The sequence below is a fragment of the Narcine bancroftii genome, chromosome 5, assembly GCF_036971445.1.
Source record: "Narcine bancroftii isolate sNarBan1 chromosome 5, sNarBan1.hap1, whole genome shotgun sequence".
Taxonomy (NCBI): Eukaryota; Metazoa; Chordata; class Chondrichthyes; order Torpediniformes; family Narcinidae; genus Narcine; species Narcine bancroftii.
In genome coordinates this window covers 34,940,847-34,959,189 of record NC_091473.1, presented here as the reverse complement: position 1 = coordinate 34,959,189, position 18,343 = coordinate 34,940,847, and the positions used below count along the sequence as shown (strand labels likewise).

The 18,343-nt window shown below is 42.0% G+C and overlaps 1 long non-coding RNA gene across 1 annotated transcript; it reads right to left on the bottom strand.

Moving 5' to 3' along the window:
- Nucleotides 1–15,638: 15,638 nt before the first annotated feature.
- Nucleotides 15,639–16,133, bottom strand: LOC138762660 (uncharacterized). Its single transcript, XR_011357029.1, has 2 exons — nucleotides 15,993–16,133; nucleotides 15,639–15,856 (listed from the first exon to the last, which is right to left on the bottom strand). It is a non-coding gene; the product is annotated as an uncharacterized lncRNA (long non-coding RNA).
- Nucleotides 16,134–18,343: the final 2,210 nt, after the last annotated feature.

The following is an 18,343-nucleotide window of genomic DNA, read 5'->3' as shown; positions in this document are numbered from 1 at the left end:
TCGGCTGTTTACACATATCCATTGTCCCAATTCTATTGGACAATTTATCAAAAGCATGGATATCACATTATTTAATGTACAATAAAATCCTTAGCATCCAGCACCTATGGGCATTTTGGATGCTGGATATGCAGATTTTCCAGTTGACTGAGACACCCTTGCAAGAATACAGTTTAAAAGAGTGCAAAATGTTGTAATTTGAAAAATAAATCGATATTGAACACCTTAATTGTATAAAATTCACTTTAATCAGGTAATGCCCACAACTTACAAAATTTAAATTTGAAGTGCTGGTGCTAGCCACAACGCTAACGGCACCATGGTCATAATTAGCTCCCTCCCCCAATTTACAGATACAGCCTTAATAATACAGATAAAGACTCTTACTAGGCTGGGATAGGGAGAGACGTTGGGAGAATCAGCCCAGCTGCAAGTGGCATCGGGCAGCTCTCCTTCCTGGGTGCCACCATTTTATTCAAACACAACTTTATTGAAACTTTATTCAAACAGCTATTGCAGGTGGTACACAACCAGGGCACTCCACTGGCTGAATATTTGCTCCCATCTTCACCAAGGGGTTGTGTGTTGCTTTGGACACCATTTACTTTTACAATTTTAAGCTTTGACTTACATTTTTATTTATTCTTCTTTGTTATTTCTATTTATTTATTTATTTATTTCCTTGTTTTGCCAGTTGGATAGCTGGTTACTTAAATTCCAGATACAGGGGATTTTATGGTCTCCTTATTTGATGAACTCATGCTGGTGCACAGATGTTGCAATTTATTGTATCCAAATCTTTAACTACCATGAAAGTAAACAGTTATAAATTCTTAGTTTGATCAACAGTTAGCAATGGTTGACAATTAATTTTTGGCTATCCATGATAAAAGTTGCAAATTGCAATAAGGCACGTTCATTATTCTGTGAACTCTGTCAGTCTGCTAACAATAAATTATGATATGGGAAGCTTGTGGCAACGCACATGGTTGTAGCAGCGTACAGGTCCCACTTATCACATACAGTCAGCAGGGCAGTCGTGGAAAGGATGGCGTCGTGGGCAGACCCCGGAAGGGAGTGTGCACGCTTGCATCAGCGTGAAGCAAGTTCTGGAACATGGGGTGCAGGATCCGACATAGCCTTAAAGCAGGGGTCTCAAGCTTGCGGCCCGCGGGCTAACTGCGGCCCTCGGGACGATAGTTTGTGGCCCCGCCTTAATATGAAAGTTTAATGTTGGTGCGGCCCGCGAGTTTGATATGATTGGCACTTTTCAGTGTTGTGTGCGGAGCTGAACGAACCTACCAATCACGGTGGGGTATATTGCTCTCAGGGGCGGGACATCGGCTGAGCTTATTGCGAATATAAGCATATTTGTGCGCATTTTCTATTTGTCATTATATGCACGCGGCACATGCGCAATTTCCGCGGCCGCTCCTGCTTCACGTGCTTCGGCGCGTGAACTTCAATAAGTCCAAGTACAGGTCCAGACTTACTGACGAGCATCTTCAAGCCCTACTGAGGGTCTCAACTGCCTCCTCCCTTAAGCCAAATGTGGCTCGGCTATGTGCTGCCAGATCTCTAGCAGTAAGAAGTAGGCAGAAGAAGACATGTTCATAACAGTTTATGTTCAATGTTCCATTCATGTTCAGAAAGTTAAAGGTTAAAGAACTGTTAATTCAGACATTTGAATCTGAATAATAATAATTACGTTTCTCCAGTCAGCAACTATATGTGGTTTCTTCAGTCTTCTATATCTGCTGTATTATTATTATTTTCATTATTATTTTCATTTTATTTATTACTGATTGATTTTATTTTTTTTCTTATGAATTGTTAATTTATTTATTTTTTCATCTTATTTTGTGTTTTTAAAAAAATAAAAATAAAGACATTTGATAACATTGGAATGTTTTTGTAAGAGCTTTTCTTGTGGAAAACCTGATGCAGCCCAACCTCATCCAGACACTACCTCCGGCGGCCCCCGGGTAAATTGAGTTCGAGACCCCTGCCTTAAAGGCTGCAGCGTGGAATTCAAAGTAAAACAGTTGTGTTACTTGAGCTGTCTTTTCACCGTGCTCCCCCAACCCACTACAAGCTTTGTTTTCTTTAAATCCCTTTGAAATGTTCTAGATAATGAAAATGTTGTGACATCAAAGAACTATCAGTCAGTGTTAAAGCTCAAATATGTCCTGGGTCATCCAGGCACCTTTAAAACAGAGGTCAGAGTCAATTATAGCTTCTGCTTCAAGGATGAAGCTGTTTTTCATTATTTGTATTATACTGGGCATTTGGTAATGGACCAAAAGTATAAATGAGGTTCATGGAAATCAAGTAGTCAACAACAAATTCTGAAAGTCTTAAACAAAAACAAAAAATGCTGGAAAGATTCAACAGGTCAAAAGGTCTCTCTAGAAATTGTTAACTCAAGATCTGGGTTCCACAGCAGGATTCCCAAACCTGAAACATTAAATGTTTCTCTGTCGAAAGGTATTGCCTGACCTGCTGAATGTTTCCAGTATGCTCACTTTTTAGTACAAACTAGATCATAATTTTTTTTCCCCGATCCAGTGCAAGAGGAGGAGGGCAATTGAGACTTTATCCAGTTTCTCCCCATCACTGTGTCTTCAGTTTGTTTTCTGATCAAATCTATATCTATCAAGGGATGTGCTTCCAGTAGAACCCTGATACCATGAAGGACCTGCAGGTTGGAGCGTTGAACTGCTGGACTTGGTGCGTTGCTGGACATACGCTTCTTCATGGGAGGCCACTGCAAGGAGGAAGTCCTTCAAGGTTACACTGAAAAAATAGTGACTTGCAGATTTTTTTAAGCTCTCAATGAATCAATACTTAAGTAGATACAATCATTAACCCTCACAATGCAAAATGGTGCCTCTGAGTCTTGCATTCATTTCCCATGGACTATCTGCCAATCCCTGTGGTTGATTAATCATGGGCAGAAGGCAGAAGAATCTGCAATCCATGACTGCATCTCAAACTTGTAATGGTTGTGCAGTACAGAAGGATCAAACCGCCATAAATTTTCCATGAATGGATCATGAACACACTAGTACATCTGTTGGCTCAGTGGATCAAAGCAGAATCTAGCTTCAGCAGTGTAGATACATGTATTTTGGGGCATTGACATGATTGGCAAGACTAGCATTTGTTCCCCATCTCCAACTGTTCTCAAGAAGCTAGTGATGACTACCTTCCTGAACTGCTGTGATCAAGTTGTGTTCTTTCACCATGCCATTCATTAGGTAAGGAACTCCAGGAAGTCTAACTGCAGGAACGTTGATATAATTCCAAGTAAGGAAAGTGATGCAACTTAGAAAAGGGCTTGCATTTCATGCTTTGTTTTCCTCTGGGTGATAGAGGGCTGAGATGTGTTGTTCAATACGTTGTGTGCCAGTCAAGGGGCTGTTTTTCCCTGGGTGATCTAGAGTTTCTTCATTGTTGCAGGAGCTTGTCCAAAAAGCTGGAGACTATTCCACATGGTCCTAAATTGACTGACGAATGAGGTATGTCAATTATTCCAAAATATTTGGTTGAAAAATGAAATTTCAAAATCTCTGGTTTTCTGAGAAAAATCCTTTTGAGGTTTTTTTTTAAAAAAAGTTGGCATAAAGTTAAACTAGAATGGTCGAACAACTTTGAAGAGAGAATAGCATTTATCAGAAAATGTGAAATGAAAATTTGTTCCTTTTTCCACACTAGATTATAGACTTGCTTGGAAATGGTATAGTACCTGGAAGGTGCATGAAACTGAACAGCCAAGTACTTACTTTAAAGACTTTTACTGTAAAATTTTGTGGTAGAAGGACCCAAGGTGTCACAATATGTTGCTCAGTGTATAATGGGTGAATGTTTTCCACAAGGCTCAGTCCAAAGTCCATTGTCCATAAGTTGTGGCATTCACATGTCAATCCTCTGACCAATAATGACACAGATCTCAAGTACTTTGAAAGAGTATTAGTATATGAGTGGCACACTCTTCCCCACCCCCACCCCCACTCTGCCCCTGCTGTTCATAGTCCACCTAATCCTTAATCAGTGATGACAGAATTTGGTAGTGGTCAGATGTTATCTCAGAATGATTCAAACCAAGAACATTGTGAAATCAGAATTTGATGTCATGAACAAGTTACAACATTCTGTTTTGTGGCAGAATCATAGTGCAAATATTGATATAATCCACTTTTACAACAATAAGTTTTTTTTTAAATGCATGAAATTAAAGCAGTCTTTGGTTCATTGATTATTCAGGAATCTGATGGCAGTGGGGAAGAAGCTGTCCTTGTGCCATTGAGTGCTCATCTTTAGGCTCCTGTACCTTTTCCCCTGATGGTAACAGAGCAAAGAGGGCATGGCCTGGGTGGTGGGGGGGGGGGGGGGTCTTTGAGGATAGAGGTTGCTTTATTAAGAGACTGCCTCATGAATATGTCTTCAAAGGAGTGGAGTCTGATGTCTCGGGCCAAATTTTTTTTTTCTTGTCCTGAGAGTTGGCACCTCCATATCAGACAGTGATGCAACAAGCCAGGATGCTCTCCTTGGTCTACCTGTAGAGGTTTTTGAGTGTCTGGTGATGTACTGAATCTCCTCCAGCACCTCACAAAGTATAGCTGTGGGTGAGCATTTTTTTGTTGTGCAATTGCATCAACATGAAGGCTCCAGGGCAGATCCTCAGATACTAACAACCAGGAATTTGAAGTTCTTGACCATCTCCACTATTGAGCCCTCGATGAGGACTGGGTCATGTTCCCCTGACTTCCTCCTCAAGTCCACAATCATCTCAATAGTTTTACTAATGTTGAGCGCAAGGTTATTGGCATGACATCATTCAACGAGCTGATCTATCTCCCTCCTGTACACTTCTTCATTCCCATTTCTGATTCGGACAACGACATTGGCAAATTTGTGGACAGTATTGGAATTGTGACTGGCCACACAGTCATGGGTGTATAATGAGTATAACAACAGGCTCAGCACACGTCCTTGAGAACCACCAATGCTGATGATCAGCGAGGAGGTGATGATTCCAATTCGTACTGACTGGTTTTCTGATGAAAAATTCAAGGATACAATTGCAGAGGTCCAGAGTTTGTAGCTTCTTGACCAGTACTGAGGGAATAATGGTGTTGAAGGCTGAGCTGTAGTCTATGAAGAGCAGCTGTATGAGTTGCTGTTTTAAAAAAAATCCAGAGTTAAGGGGAGATCCAGCGATATTGTATCTGCTGAATGATTGTAACATTGGGAAAATTGCACTGGATTCAAGCCTTTCCTTAGGTATTTTTATTTCTGGCCTTGACCAGCCTCTCGAAGCATTTCATCACAGTAGATGGTGGTGCTACTGGGTGATGGTCATTGAAGCAGCTCGTGCTGCTCTTTGGCACTAGGATGATTGATGTCCTGTTGAAGCAGGTGGGAACCTCCTGACTGCAACAATGAGAGGTTGAAAATTTCCGTCAACACACCAGCTAGCTGGTTGGCACAGATTTCCAGTGCCATGCCAGGTATGTTGTCAGGAGCTGACTCCTTGTGAGGGTTTACCCTCTTGAATGATGCTCTGATGTCTTTTTCAGAGACCGATAGAGTTCTCAGCCTTTTCAGGGATTCTAGCAGGCACTGTTTGGTTCTCCTTTTCAAAGCAGTTATAGGTGTTCAGCTCATTAGTTAATGAAGCATCATAGCCATCTCTAATGTTTGCCCTTGCTTTGCAGGTTGTAATGGCTGCATTCCCTGCCATAGCAGGTCTATATCTGTCTCTGTCTTCCTCACAATCGCCACTTTGCTTCAGAGATTGCCTTCTGCAAGTACCTGTACTTCTTGTAGAGATCTAGATCCCCAGCCTTAAACATCCTTGATCTCTCCCTCAGCAAGTTGCTGAGTCATCCAAGGCTTCAGGTTGAGAAACACCAGGTATGTGCACATGGGGACACATTCAACCACACAAGCCTTGATGAAGTCAGTGACACCTGTTGCATATTCATTCAAGTCCATGGATGAGTTCTTGAATATGTTCCAGTCCACTGATTCAAAGCAGTTCTGCAGATGTTTCTCTGCCTCCCTCAACCATACTTTCTCTGTCTTCACCACTGGTGTTGTGATCCTCAATCTCTGCTGTTCATTGGGAGTAGGAGTACAGTCAGGTGATCAGACTTGCCAAATTGTGGTTGTGGTATAGTTCAGTAGTCGTTCTTTATGGTAGTGTAGCAGTGGTCGAGTGTATTGGCTCCCCTGGCAAATTGTGGTTGTGGTATGGTTCAGTAGTCGTTCTTTATGGTAGTGTAGCAGTGGTCGAGTGTATTGGCTCCCCTGGTCTCTGCACTGCATGTTGATGTTTTCCTTTGCAATGGATTTCTATTAAAATGTTACACTTCACAATTTGGCTCAACTTTCGCCAGCTGCATCCCACTAGGACACACTTTCAGTTCAAACTATTTCTCTCATAGACAGAGTTGAGTTGCTGGAGGAAATCAGCAAATCTGACGGCATCCATGGCAAGAAGTTGTCAGTCAACATTTCTACCCATGGATGTTGCTTGGTCGATCGAGGTCCTCCAGCAATTCTTTGTTTACTCAAGATTGTTTGCTTATCTGCATTTGTGTTTCTGCATATTGCTCTGTTGACCTCCATGTTTACAACTAACTGATTGTACTGACAATAACCACACCAGTAGTGCGAGTGTAAGACAGTTTTAATAAACTAATCTGTACACCAAGAGGTCTTGCCTCTCTGCAAGACAAACGTGGAAGGCTAGACTGTAGCTCTGGACTGCTTTATATACAAGGTCACTGGGATGACCCCTGGTGACCTAGTGGTGTAATTACATATCACCACATTCACTCCCCCTTTTTTTAAAAAAAAATTGTTATTTCCCCCTCCCTCTGTCCTCCTTCCCTTGTTTGTAAGTTCACAAGCCCAAAATTTTCTTTGGCTTCTGTTGCCTTCTGGACCTCCTCGGTAATGGTATAAGGGTGGGGAGTGTGATCTGCCTTTCTGGAGGTGCGGGAGTGGGAAGTATTGGCTGGTCGTGTGGGCTGGGGATCCTCTTGTGTGGGATTAGGTCCTGCCACTGAGTCTAGGGTGGTAATATTTTGTGGGGTGGGTGTACCCAAGGTCCTGATTTCTGGGGTGGGTGATATGGTCCTCTGGGGTGACTCGATGGACAACTGTTCCAGTGACTGCTGCTGTGCTTCTTGTTGATCCGTAGACATCTGTTTCCTCCGCGTTACTCATGCATCTGGTCAACATGAGATCCCTGGTTGCCACCGAGTCTTCTCTTACATCTGGGAATGTGACTAAGACTTACTGAGAGTTTGCGTGCCTCAACTCCACTTGCTCCACCAGCGGGCCCACTTTGTGGGTTCTGCAGTGCTTCCGGAGGAGAACAGGTCCTGGTGTCATCATCCATTTAGGCAGCACTGTGCCCGTCGTGGCTTTCCTTGTGAAAGAAAAGATACGGTCATGTGGGGTCATGTTAGTGGCAGTACACAACAAAGAATGCATAGAGTGTAGGGCTTCTGGCAACATTTCTTGCCATCTAGTAACAGGCAAGTCTTTTGCTTTTAAGGACAAGAGGACTTTTTTCCAGATAGTGGCATTTTCCCTTTCGATTTGTCCATTTCCCCTGGGTTTGTAACTTGTTGTGCAGCTGGTAGCAATCCCTCTCTTGTGTAGGTACTGCTATACTTCTGCGCTCATGAATGCAGCACCCCTGTCTCTGTGTATGTAGTTCGGGTACCCAAATATGCTGAAGATGGGTTGGAGGTATTTTATAACAGTGGCTGCTGATACATCAGAACATGGGATTGCGAAGGGGAAATGGGAATATTCATCTATTATGTTTAGGAAATAGACATTTCTATTATTGGATGGGAGCAGGCCTTTAAAATCGAGGCTGAGGCGCTCGAAAGGTTTGCTAGCTTTTGTCAAGGTGGCTTTGTCTAGCCAGTAAAATTGAAGTTTGCATTCAGCACAGATGGGGCAGCTCTTGTTCACTGACCTCACTTCCTCTACTGAAAATGGGACTCTATGACATTCTATACTGCCCCGGGAGACTCAACGAGCCATCCTTAACCACACATCCCAGTTGCACCCCCCCCCCACCCCAGGGTGGCCCAGCTCATTATGCAAGCTCTGCAACTGGGATGTGTGGTTAAGGATGGCTCGTTGAGTCTCCCGGGGCAGTATAGAATGTCATAGAGTTGTCTATATTTATTTATCTGCCAGCACAGGATTTTGTCGTTCTTAATTCTCCCCCGTTCTGATTATCGAACATAAAAGCCGCAGACCGTTGGTCTGTGACGAGGGTGAAGTGTTTGCACGCCAGATAATGTCGCTAGTTCCTTACTGCTTCCACAATGGCTGGGGCCTCCTTCTCTACTGATGAGTGTCTTACCTCTGACTCCTGTAGGGTTCGCGAGGGAAAAGGCCACCGGTCGTCAGTCTTGGTTTAGGATGGCTGCCAGAGCCACATCAGATGCATCTGTTTCTACTTGAAATGGGATTGACTCATCTATGGACCACATGGTAGCTTTAGTTATATGGTCCCTAATGTCCCCGAATGCTCTGGTGGCTGCTGGGCACAGTGGAAAAATGGAGGCTTTTATAAGTGGGTGGCCCCTGTCAGCGTAGTAAGCGAACAGTCCCAAACACCTTTTTAGTGCTTTCACTATGTGTGGCACTGGGAGGTCAAGGAGAGGGTGCATTCAGGCAGGGTCAGGGCTAATTTCCCGGTTCTGCACTACGTAGCCCAGGATTGGCAACCTCCTGGCACTAAAGGCGCATTTGTCCCTGTTGTATGTTGGGTTCCTTTCCTCGGCTGCCTGGAAGAAGCATTTTAAATACGTGTCAGGATCCCTCTGAGTGTGGCCACAGATTGTCACGTTGTCTAAGTAGGGGAACACTGCTTTCAGTTGGAACTCATCTATTTGGTACATTTCTCTCAGGAACAGGGACACTCCATTGGTGACACCGAAGGGAAGTCGCAGAAATTGATACAGCCTGCCGTCTGCTTTGAATGCCGTGCAAATACAATTGCTGTTTCTAATGGGCGATTGGTGGTATGCTGCCTTCAGGTCTATGGTGGAGAACACCTTATACTGCACAATGTTGTTGACCATGCCTGGTATGCGTGGCAGGGGTGTAGGCATCTAGTTGTGTAAATTTGTCGATTGTCTGGCTGTAATCCACTACCATGTGCAGTTTTTCTCCTGACTTTACTACAATGACCTGGGCTCTCCAGGGGCTGGTGCTCTGCTCTATGATGCCCTGTGGATCTCCGTCCTAATGAAGGCTCTGTCCCTTGGACTCTACCTCCTGCTCTTTGTAGCTATTGGTGTGCACTCTGGAGTCAGGTGTGTGAACAGCAGAGGGGGTTCTATATTCAGGACACAGGCTGCAGTGTTGCTTCTTTGAAAGGCGTAGTGGGAGGTGAGGCCCGTTGTGCACTAATGTAATGCTTTCTAACTGGCACTGAAAATCTAACCCCAATAGTACAGGGGCACAGAGGTGAGGGAGTACTAGTAATTTAAACCTTTCGTATTTTGTGCCCTGGATTTCTAGAGTAACCCTGCAAAACTGTTTACCTCAGCTGCAAGGCTGCTGGCTGCTAACTGGATCTGGTGCTCATTTGGGCGTGTGGGGAGGGTAAGCCGGTTGACTAACCCCTGGTCAATAAAACTTTCAGAGCTTCCACTATCTATTAAGCAATTTATCCTCGCATCATTAATTTTGATGCATACAGTGGCATCAGATAAATTGTGTGGCATCAGATAAATTGTGTGGACTTGCCTGATTCATGTGTAGGGAAGTGAGCCTGGCGTGTCCTTCCATCCGATAGTACTCGGCGTCATATTCATCTCCTGAAGACTGTGTCCTCTGCTCTGTAGCATTTGTCCAAGATGGCTGGCAGCACATGGCATTTTTATTTTTTTTCTGTGGAGAAAGAAGAGCTTTCCTGCCTCTCATTAGCATGAGAATGGGTCTTGGGGCTTCTGCAGACTTTTGCATAATGCCCACCTTTTCAACAGTTGGAACAGACATTTTCTCTGGTAGGGCAGAAGGCTCTGGGGTGCTTTCTTCATCCACAGAGAAAGCACTTGGGACCCTCAAGGTGTGCTGCTGCTGTGAATTCCTGTGAGGCAGCATACTTTTCTTCGTGGGGCTAGAGAGTCCTGTGAATACTCCTCCAATTCTTTCCTGGTGTTTTCTAAAACTTCTGCAATAGTCTCTGCCTCATCTAGACCCACCATTCCTTTCTCCAGCAATCGATGTCTCATTTCAGTGGATCATATGCCTGCTACAATTCTGTCCCAGATGAGGTCCTCCGCACACTCCTGAGCTCATACTGCTTTAAAGTTGCAGCTTCTCACCAGGTCTTTCAGAGAGTATAAAGTCTCTGGCAGACTCCCCTACTTGTTGTGACCTGGTCATGAGCCTATTCTGGGAGTGGAGTTTGTAATGTCTCTGTAAAGTGCAATTGCCTCTTGGTAGGACCTGGCATCCTATATAAGGGAGTAAGGGTAGTCTCCCAGCTGCGCTAACAGCAGCATTAATAGCTCTTTATCCGATGCTTCCGCACCCTCCACGTAATTCAGAATGCATCTCTGCCAGTGGCCGAAGTGCGTGCTGGCTCTGGGATTTCTGGGGTCGAACGCCAGCCTTTCTGGTTGCAGCACATGGTTAAGCAGCAATCTCTGGTCCCCTAGGTAATGTGGGGGAACCCCCAGGCATCATTCCCAGTCTCCACGTGGTCTCTGGGTCTAGGTGGAGCAAGGGCAGACCCTGGAGTACTGGGAACTGCTGTTAGAGCCTCTGTGGGGCTTGTGACTGCTCGGGGAGTATCCTGGGTGCTTGGGGCTGTTGGCTGAGTCTCTGGCTTTGGGACATTTGCAGTGGGCTTAGGGGGGATCCCAGCGATAGCGCCTGGTCTCTGTAGTACTGGGGAAACTGCTGCTGGGTGAGTGACGGTATCTGCTTTCCCTGGCTCTGGAGTGGTTGGGAATTCTGCACATACATTGCGATTGGGAGCACGACTTGTGGAGATCCTTCGACCTGCGCTTGTAGTGGCCCCTTTCTGATCAGACCAGGGTTTAAGGTCGGCGGTGCCTGTACTGGCGAACCCATGGGCAGGCAGGCCTCTTGGCCATTTCTTACCTGCCCTTTCGTACTTCTGCAGTGTTCTCCGTGTTCCACCACAATTCCAGTACAGTGGTTCCCTTGCCATCTCTGTCCTCGGATGCACGTGCGTGCTGGTCGTCCCCAGATTCCATTCCTCAGGAAGAGTCTCCAGGTGGTCGGGAATGCACCGGAGCAGAAGCAGCTTCCATCCTAGTAGCTATGATATAAGTTTATTAAATTGTACTGACAATAACCACACCAGTAGTGCAAGTATAAGACAGCTTTAATAAACTAATATGTTCACTAAGAGGTCTTGTCCCTCTGCAAGACGAACATGGAAGGCAAGGCTGTAGCTCTGGACTGCTTTATGTACAAGGTCACCGGGGTGACCCCAGGTGACCTATTCGTGTAATTACATATCACCACACTGATCAGGTGGATGATCACTAAATGAAGACCAGGATTATTTTCGTTGTGGTGCCCCACATGATTGAATCAGATCTGCTTTTCACCTCATTTCATCTACTGGATAAAATCCTGGGGCCAGGAAAGATTTTGAAATACTGTACTGTGCTCCCTTTTATTACAGTTTTCCCAGAACAGGAGATTTAAACATTACTTGTATATAATTTCATCTCATTATGTTTGATTTAAATTTTTTATTAAACACATTCTTTCAATTAGACATTTGGAACACAAATGTTAAATGTGAATTATTATTTTCCAAAGGAAGCTGAACTACTGTAAAAAAGATCCATTTGGATGTAATCTGTCGCAGTTAAAAATGTTATGTAATTTCTCCATGGTTGCTGGTAGAAACTGACTAAACTGATACTGACTTAAAGTCCAATGAAGAAAATAATTCATCCATTTATTTAAGATGGAAGGGAGCTCATAAGCTGTTGCATGGCAGTTAAAGAAAGAACCAGTATCTAGGACTATAATAGCAATGAAAAACAAAAATGGTCAGATGGTATATAAATTGAAGGAAATAAATGAAAATTTTAGTTTTATGAGAAATTGTCTGAGTTAAAACCAGATGAAATTAAAATTGAGCAATATTTGCAACAAATCCAATTGCTAAATTTGTGTGAAGAGAAAGAATTATCTAACTCTTTTGCAGAAGGTGAGATGTATGATGTTTTGAAACTATTGCAAAATAATAAAGCATCAGGAGAAGATGGTTTCCCAATGGAATTTTATAAGGAATTTAAGGAATAGTTGGTGCCAATTTTTGAGATATTAAATCAAATCAGTGAAGTAAATGATGTAACAGAATCTTTCAAGATGGTATTGATAATGGTAATTGTTTCCTAACTGTGGGCCAACTGTTTGGTTAAAATACTTCCAAAAGTATTCAATATGGACCAGATGGGGTTTATTACAAAAAGAGGGCTAGTTATATTGTGAGATTTTTAAGTTTGATAAATGTAGCTCAACAAAGAAAAGTTCCAGCAGTAGCAATTGCTTGAGATGCAAAAAAAAAATGTTTGATAGATTAGAATGGGATGTTTTAATTTCAGGTGTTATACAAGTTTGGATTCCCTGAGATATTTATAAAACCATTGTATAGTGAACCAAAGGCAAAAGTAGTGGTAAATGGTCAAATGTAGAGTTTGATTAGATTAGAAAGGCCTTCTAGGCAGGGTTTACCACTCTCACCATTCCTATTTCCATTAACAGAATATGGATTAGTATCAGGATACAAGGTTAATGTGGATAAAAGTGAAATGATGCCAATGGTTAATGCAAACTAAACACAATGTAAAAAGTTAGTAAAATTTAAATGGCAAAATGATGTGGGGATGATGGTAAGTAAAAAAAAAAAAAAAAAAATTGAATAATTTGTATAAATTGAACTATTTACCACTTTTAAAAAGATTAGAGGAAGATTTAAAAAGAAAGAAGGAATTACAATAATGTTAATAGGGTGGGTGAATTGTGTCAAAGTGAATATTTTTCCAAGAACTCGATACTTATTTCAGACATTACCAATTCAGGTGCCTGAAATGTTCTCTCAGATGATTAAATGAGAATATTAGGGAGTTTTTATGGAGAGGAAAATCAGCACAGATAAGTTAACATGGAAAAGTTAACATAGAAAAAAGATCAAGGAGGTTTGAGACTACCAAATTTTTAAAATTACCATAAAGCAGCTCAATTGGTATTTTTTGTCCTCCTGGTATCAGAGGGGAAAAAGTACATTGGGTATACATTGAGATGAATAATCTTGGTGAAGAAATTCCAGAGTAAATACTCTATGAATGGAATTGTGCCATTTTTAATGGTAGGAAAGAAATACCAATTTTAGAACATTTGTTTCGAATTTGGAATGGGTACATGTAGAAAGAGGAATAAGAAATGATCAGTTGGCTCAATTAACTTTAAGACAAAATAAACTTCCATTTGCAATGAATAATTCTTTATTTGATATTTGGTATGAAAAAAATACAGAAAATTCAAGATTGTTTGAGGTACAATTTTCATGAAATTTGATCAATTAAAGGAGAAATATGGGATACCACAAAATACAATATTTGCATATTATCAATTAAGATCCTATTTGAATAGGAAAATAAGAACAGTTTTGAGATTTCTAAAGCATAGTCAATTTGAATATGTTATAACAGATACTCTTAGAACACACATGTCAAACTCTGGCCTGCGGGCCAAATTTGGCCCGCGATATAATTATATTTGGCCTGCAAGATCATTTCAAAAATGTATTAGAGGTGGCCCGCCCTGCAGCGAGAGCCGATGCTGTTTTTTGGTAATGTCACCCCCACCATCCTCCCCTTCATTGCGCATCCTTCCCCATTGTAACATGAGAAATTGTAACACGAGAAGTCTGTTGATGTCATCAGCCGGCAAGCCAGTTGGAAGGCTCCCTGCACAACCAGTCACTTCTCCCACCTGTCAAGCGGTACGGCGGATTGGCGAGCGCCTGTGATTTCCTGTCGGCACAACGGGCATGGTAGGCTGCGCACGGCCCCCGGGCAGCGCGAGCCCTGCGCGACTGGCGCCAGACGGCCCTTCCACAGCCCGAGTGCACTTCTCCCAGTCGCCATGGCCTTCAGCACTTGAACCTGCGCGGACCCCAGGGACGGCTGGTTCGGCCCTGTATGTGAAGAGAGAGATGGTGGCTGTCCGCAAAGGCTGATCGGCAGTGTGCTGGGCCTGAGTGGGTGGGTAAGCAGGGGTGGGCAGAGGGTGTAGGTGAGGAGTAATGGGCAGGGGAAGTTATGGTGGTGCGAGGGGCAGTTAGAGGGAGGGATGAGTAGAAGGAGGGGTGGATAGGGAAGAGGTAAAAGGGGAGGGGCAAGGCGAGTAGGGGAGGGGTGATTAGAGGGTGAGAGACAGGTAGAGGGAGGAACACGTTGAGGGGAGAGGCAGTAGAGGGGCGTGTATAGGATGGGGTGGGTAGAGGCAGAGCGAGTGGAGTGAGGGGTGAGTAGAGGTTGGGTAAAGGACTGGTCAGGTAGAGGGATGGTGGGTCGAGGGTGAATAGAGGCCTAGAGGCTGAGGAGTGAGCAGGAAATGCTGAGTCCTGATGCAGGCCAAAATGGACACAGCCTGTGAATGCTGACTACATCTCCACAGGGACCAAATATGTTTCCCTCAGGTCAAGCAAAGGGTGAACTTGAGCTACCTACTCCTGACCTGTAACATTATCCTCCTAAAGATATCCTAAAGTTTAACATTACATATGTTGAAAGAAGAGAAAACATGCAGATGTTGTAGAAAATTTTCAATAAATATTTAGTTCGGCCCTCGACTTAGTCCAAGTTTTTAATTTTGGCCCTCCGTGAATTTGAGTTTGACACCCCTGCCTTAGAAGGTTTATAACTACCATGTATAATAAACTACAAGAAAAAAAGATCTGTATAAAACAAAATTGAAATGAGAACAAGACTTGAATATATAAATTCAATATGGATGAAACTATGTAGAGACAGTGTAATTAATACAATTAATATCAGATATCAAATAGTTCAAATGTAATATACACTGTATAAGCTGAATAAAATTAACCCAAATATTTCTTTTCAATATTTTAGATGTAAAAAAAGCTTAGTAATTTCTTGCACTCAGCATGGTTGTGTGAAAAGGTAAAAGAATTGTGTGCTGTGTAAGAGATGTTAAAAGTAAAGATTAAAGTGATCCAATAGTCATATTCTGTGACTCCATACATTTTTTTCTGTTCTTGTATTTGAAATTATAAGAATAAATTTAATGTGGATGTTGGGGCTTCCCTACATTGGGAGGGGAGGTATATTTTTGAATTGATCTGTTTTTGTTTTTTTAGGTCATTGTTTAATTCTTCTTTATCATCCTGGATGAGTTTCTCATGTACTTCAACAATCCGAGTGTTTCAAACTTCCATTTGGTCCCTGACTGCTTTTGTCATCTGATACTTCCTCTCGTCAAGAACCAAATCAAATCTCTGGTTGGACACTTAAATTGAATTGGTGCCACTAATATGTCAATTTACATGGTGATTAAACATTCAGAAATGCAAAATAATACTTTATTAATTTTTTTGTAGGATTTCAGAAGATGTCATGCTTAGTACAGTGCATGTGAAGTGACCAATATGTGACTGGTATAGAGCAGACTATTCTCAACCTTTTTTGGCTATGACCCCCTTGGGACTCTGCTTTAAGTGTTTGGGCCGGCTTCCCTATGAAGTAGTCAAGCTTAGTTGGTTTCTTCTGTACTTCTCTCCTACTGACTACATTAAAAAAAAAAGAAAAAAATTATGATTTCAATCCGTGCCTCTGAGAATGGCTAGTATAGAGAATGCCAAGAAACTGAGAACACTATTTATAATTTTAGAATCACCAAATAATCTGATGCAAGTAAATTACCTGTTGTAATTTTTGGTTATTTCTCAAATGAAAATGAATGGAGCTTTAGTCAGAATATACACTGATAGCTCAGTGGTTAGAGCACTGGCCTGGTAAACCAGGGGTTGTGAGTTTGTCCCTCACTGGGGCCTCATTTCTGAGGGGTGCTGGACAAAGTGATGACTGTCTTCCTTATGGTCAACAAAGTTAAAGAATTTCATGTATGTCACATTCTAAATGTACTATTATGTGATAATAATGGAACCTTTGCATGAATAAACAAATAATCTATGCATTCATAATCATGAATGTTTCCTCAGCTTCTTGAATTTTGACTAGTGAAAGTTCCATATTAAGTAAACTGACACATTTAATAAAGATTTAAATAGATCTGTACAGTTGATATGCATTTTAACAAGAGGTTAGATGCAAACTGTTGAATTTTGCTATGCAATAAGAGATTAAAGAGGAATTTACAATTCTTCTTTCATCTCTGGGAACTGGTGTGAAAACCTATTCAAAGTGATCGATTGAAATTCTTTCTGCTTTGACAGATGTGAGGTCCTGTGATACAAGTCTGAATAGTCCATACATGCTCCCTGTCGGATATAGAGGCACAGCACAAAACTGCATCCCATTCAGAATTAAATTGGCACTCTCACTTTAAGTGGTCAAAAGAGTAGTTGGTCTACCTTCTAATGACCCAGATGTGCAGCAAGGAACCAGGGTACATTTTTGCAAAGCACAAATAGCATTTTACATGACTCCTGAAGTCAGAATACTTGATACGATCACTTGGAGTAAAATGTAGAAGAATTCTTCAGCATTGAAATCTTTCCTTTTGGTGAACATAACTCTCACTAAATAGAGCAATCTTTAAATGTGTTCCAAATTTAAGTTGATATGGTCGGCCAAAGATGGAGAAACTTCAGAATCATCACTGTTTAACATTCATATGAGTAAATTGCAGATTGATCTATGAAATTTTAAAACTTGCTCAAGAAGGCATCTGGCATGCTTGCTTCAACTGGGAGGGGAGAAGTTTATTGAATTCAAAAGTTGGGACCTCCTGTTTCAGCTGTACATTTTCTTGGTGTGGCAACATTTAGCATAATGTGTGCTGTTCTGGTCCCTCAGCTATAGGAAGGTCATGAATACATTGGAAAGGGTGTGGAGGAGATTCACCAGGATGAGAGAACTTGAGTTATGCAACATAGAGGCTGAGTGTTTATTAAAATCATGAGGGCATGAATAAAATGGATGCTCATAGTAATTTTCCCTGGGTTGATGAATGTGTAAATTGAAGGCATAAATTTATGGTGAAGAGGAACCTGAAGGGCATTTTCATTCAGAGGGTGATCTGTATCTGGAATAATCTGCCTGAGGAAACTGTAGGAATGACATAATTTTCACATTCCAAAGCCATTTGGACACATTTATTGACTGCAAAGGCTCAAAAGGATGTGGACCAAATGCAAGCAAATGGGACCAGCCTTGAATGCCACCTTGGTTGGCATAGACAAGTTGGGCCAAATGGCTGATCTGTGTTGGATGACACTCTGCACATCAGTCATCAATACTGTGATTCTGGCCAGTTGATGACCTTGACCAAAATCCAAAGCCATTGACAGCAACCTGAATTACTGTGGTGTGTAATTAACTTTGCTCATTCACTGTGTCTTGTATCGGGTACCTTTAGGCTTCATTTGTATCACATGGTGTACATTCTTTTACAGAGTGTGACTGTTAAGTTAAAGGTTCTCCTCAATTAAGATTCTTTTTACATCTCCAACTGTCTATTGATTATGATTTCAGTAAAACAAATAAAATCAATTAATGCAACACAACATTCAACACATCAGTTCTATAACTATGATTGCAAACAAAGGATAGTTCATATCTTGTTTAAAGCCTGCCTGCAACCTTGAAGGGGAACTGCATTTTAGGAAGAACAGGTACTAGTCATACTGCAATTGGGGAAAAAAAAATTGAAGACTGGGACAATATAGGAGATTCTGGGCTGGAAGCTTTTGTAGAGGTGAAAAAAAAGGGAAGAGTAGTTAAGTATGCACATCATGGCATGAGGAAAACAGTTGGAGCTGTTACCCTGTAGGTCAATGCAATAACTTCCTTTTTGCAATGTTGCAAAATGCATAATGATCTTGTAAATGTGGTCAAGGTCAGTGAATGCAATTACAAATACTATCACCACCATCCTCAGATATTGCTTAACACCCCAATTCCCATTATTTAAGTTTCATTTATTTGCTGTAGTACATGTTTAGACTTTTACAATGGCCATATCTTGTAACTTGCACATCCTGACAGCTCAACAATTTTGGGCACATTACCCAAACATTTTTTCATGCCAA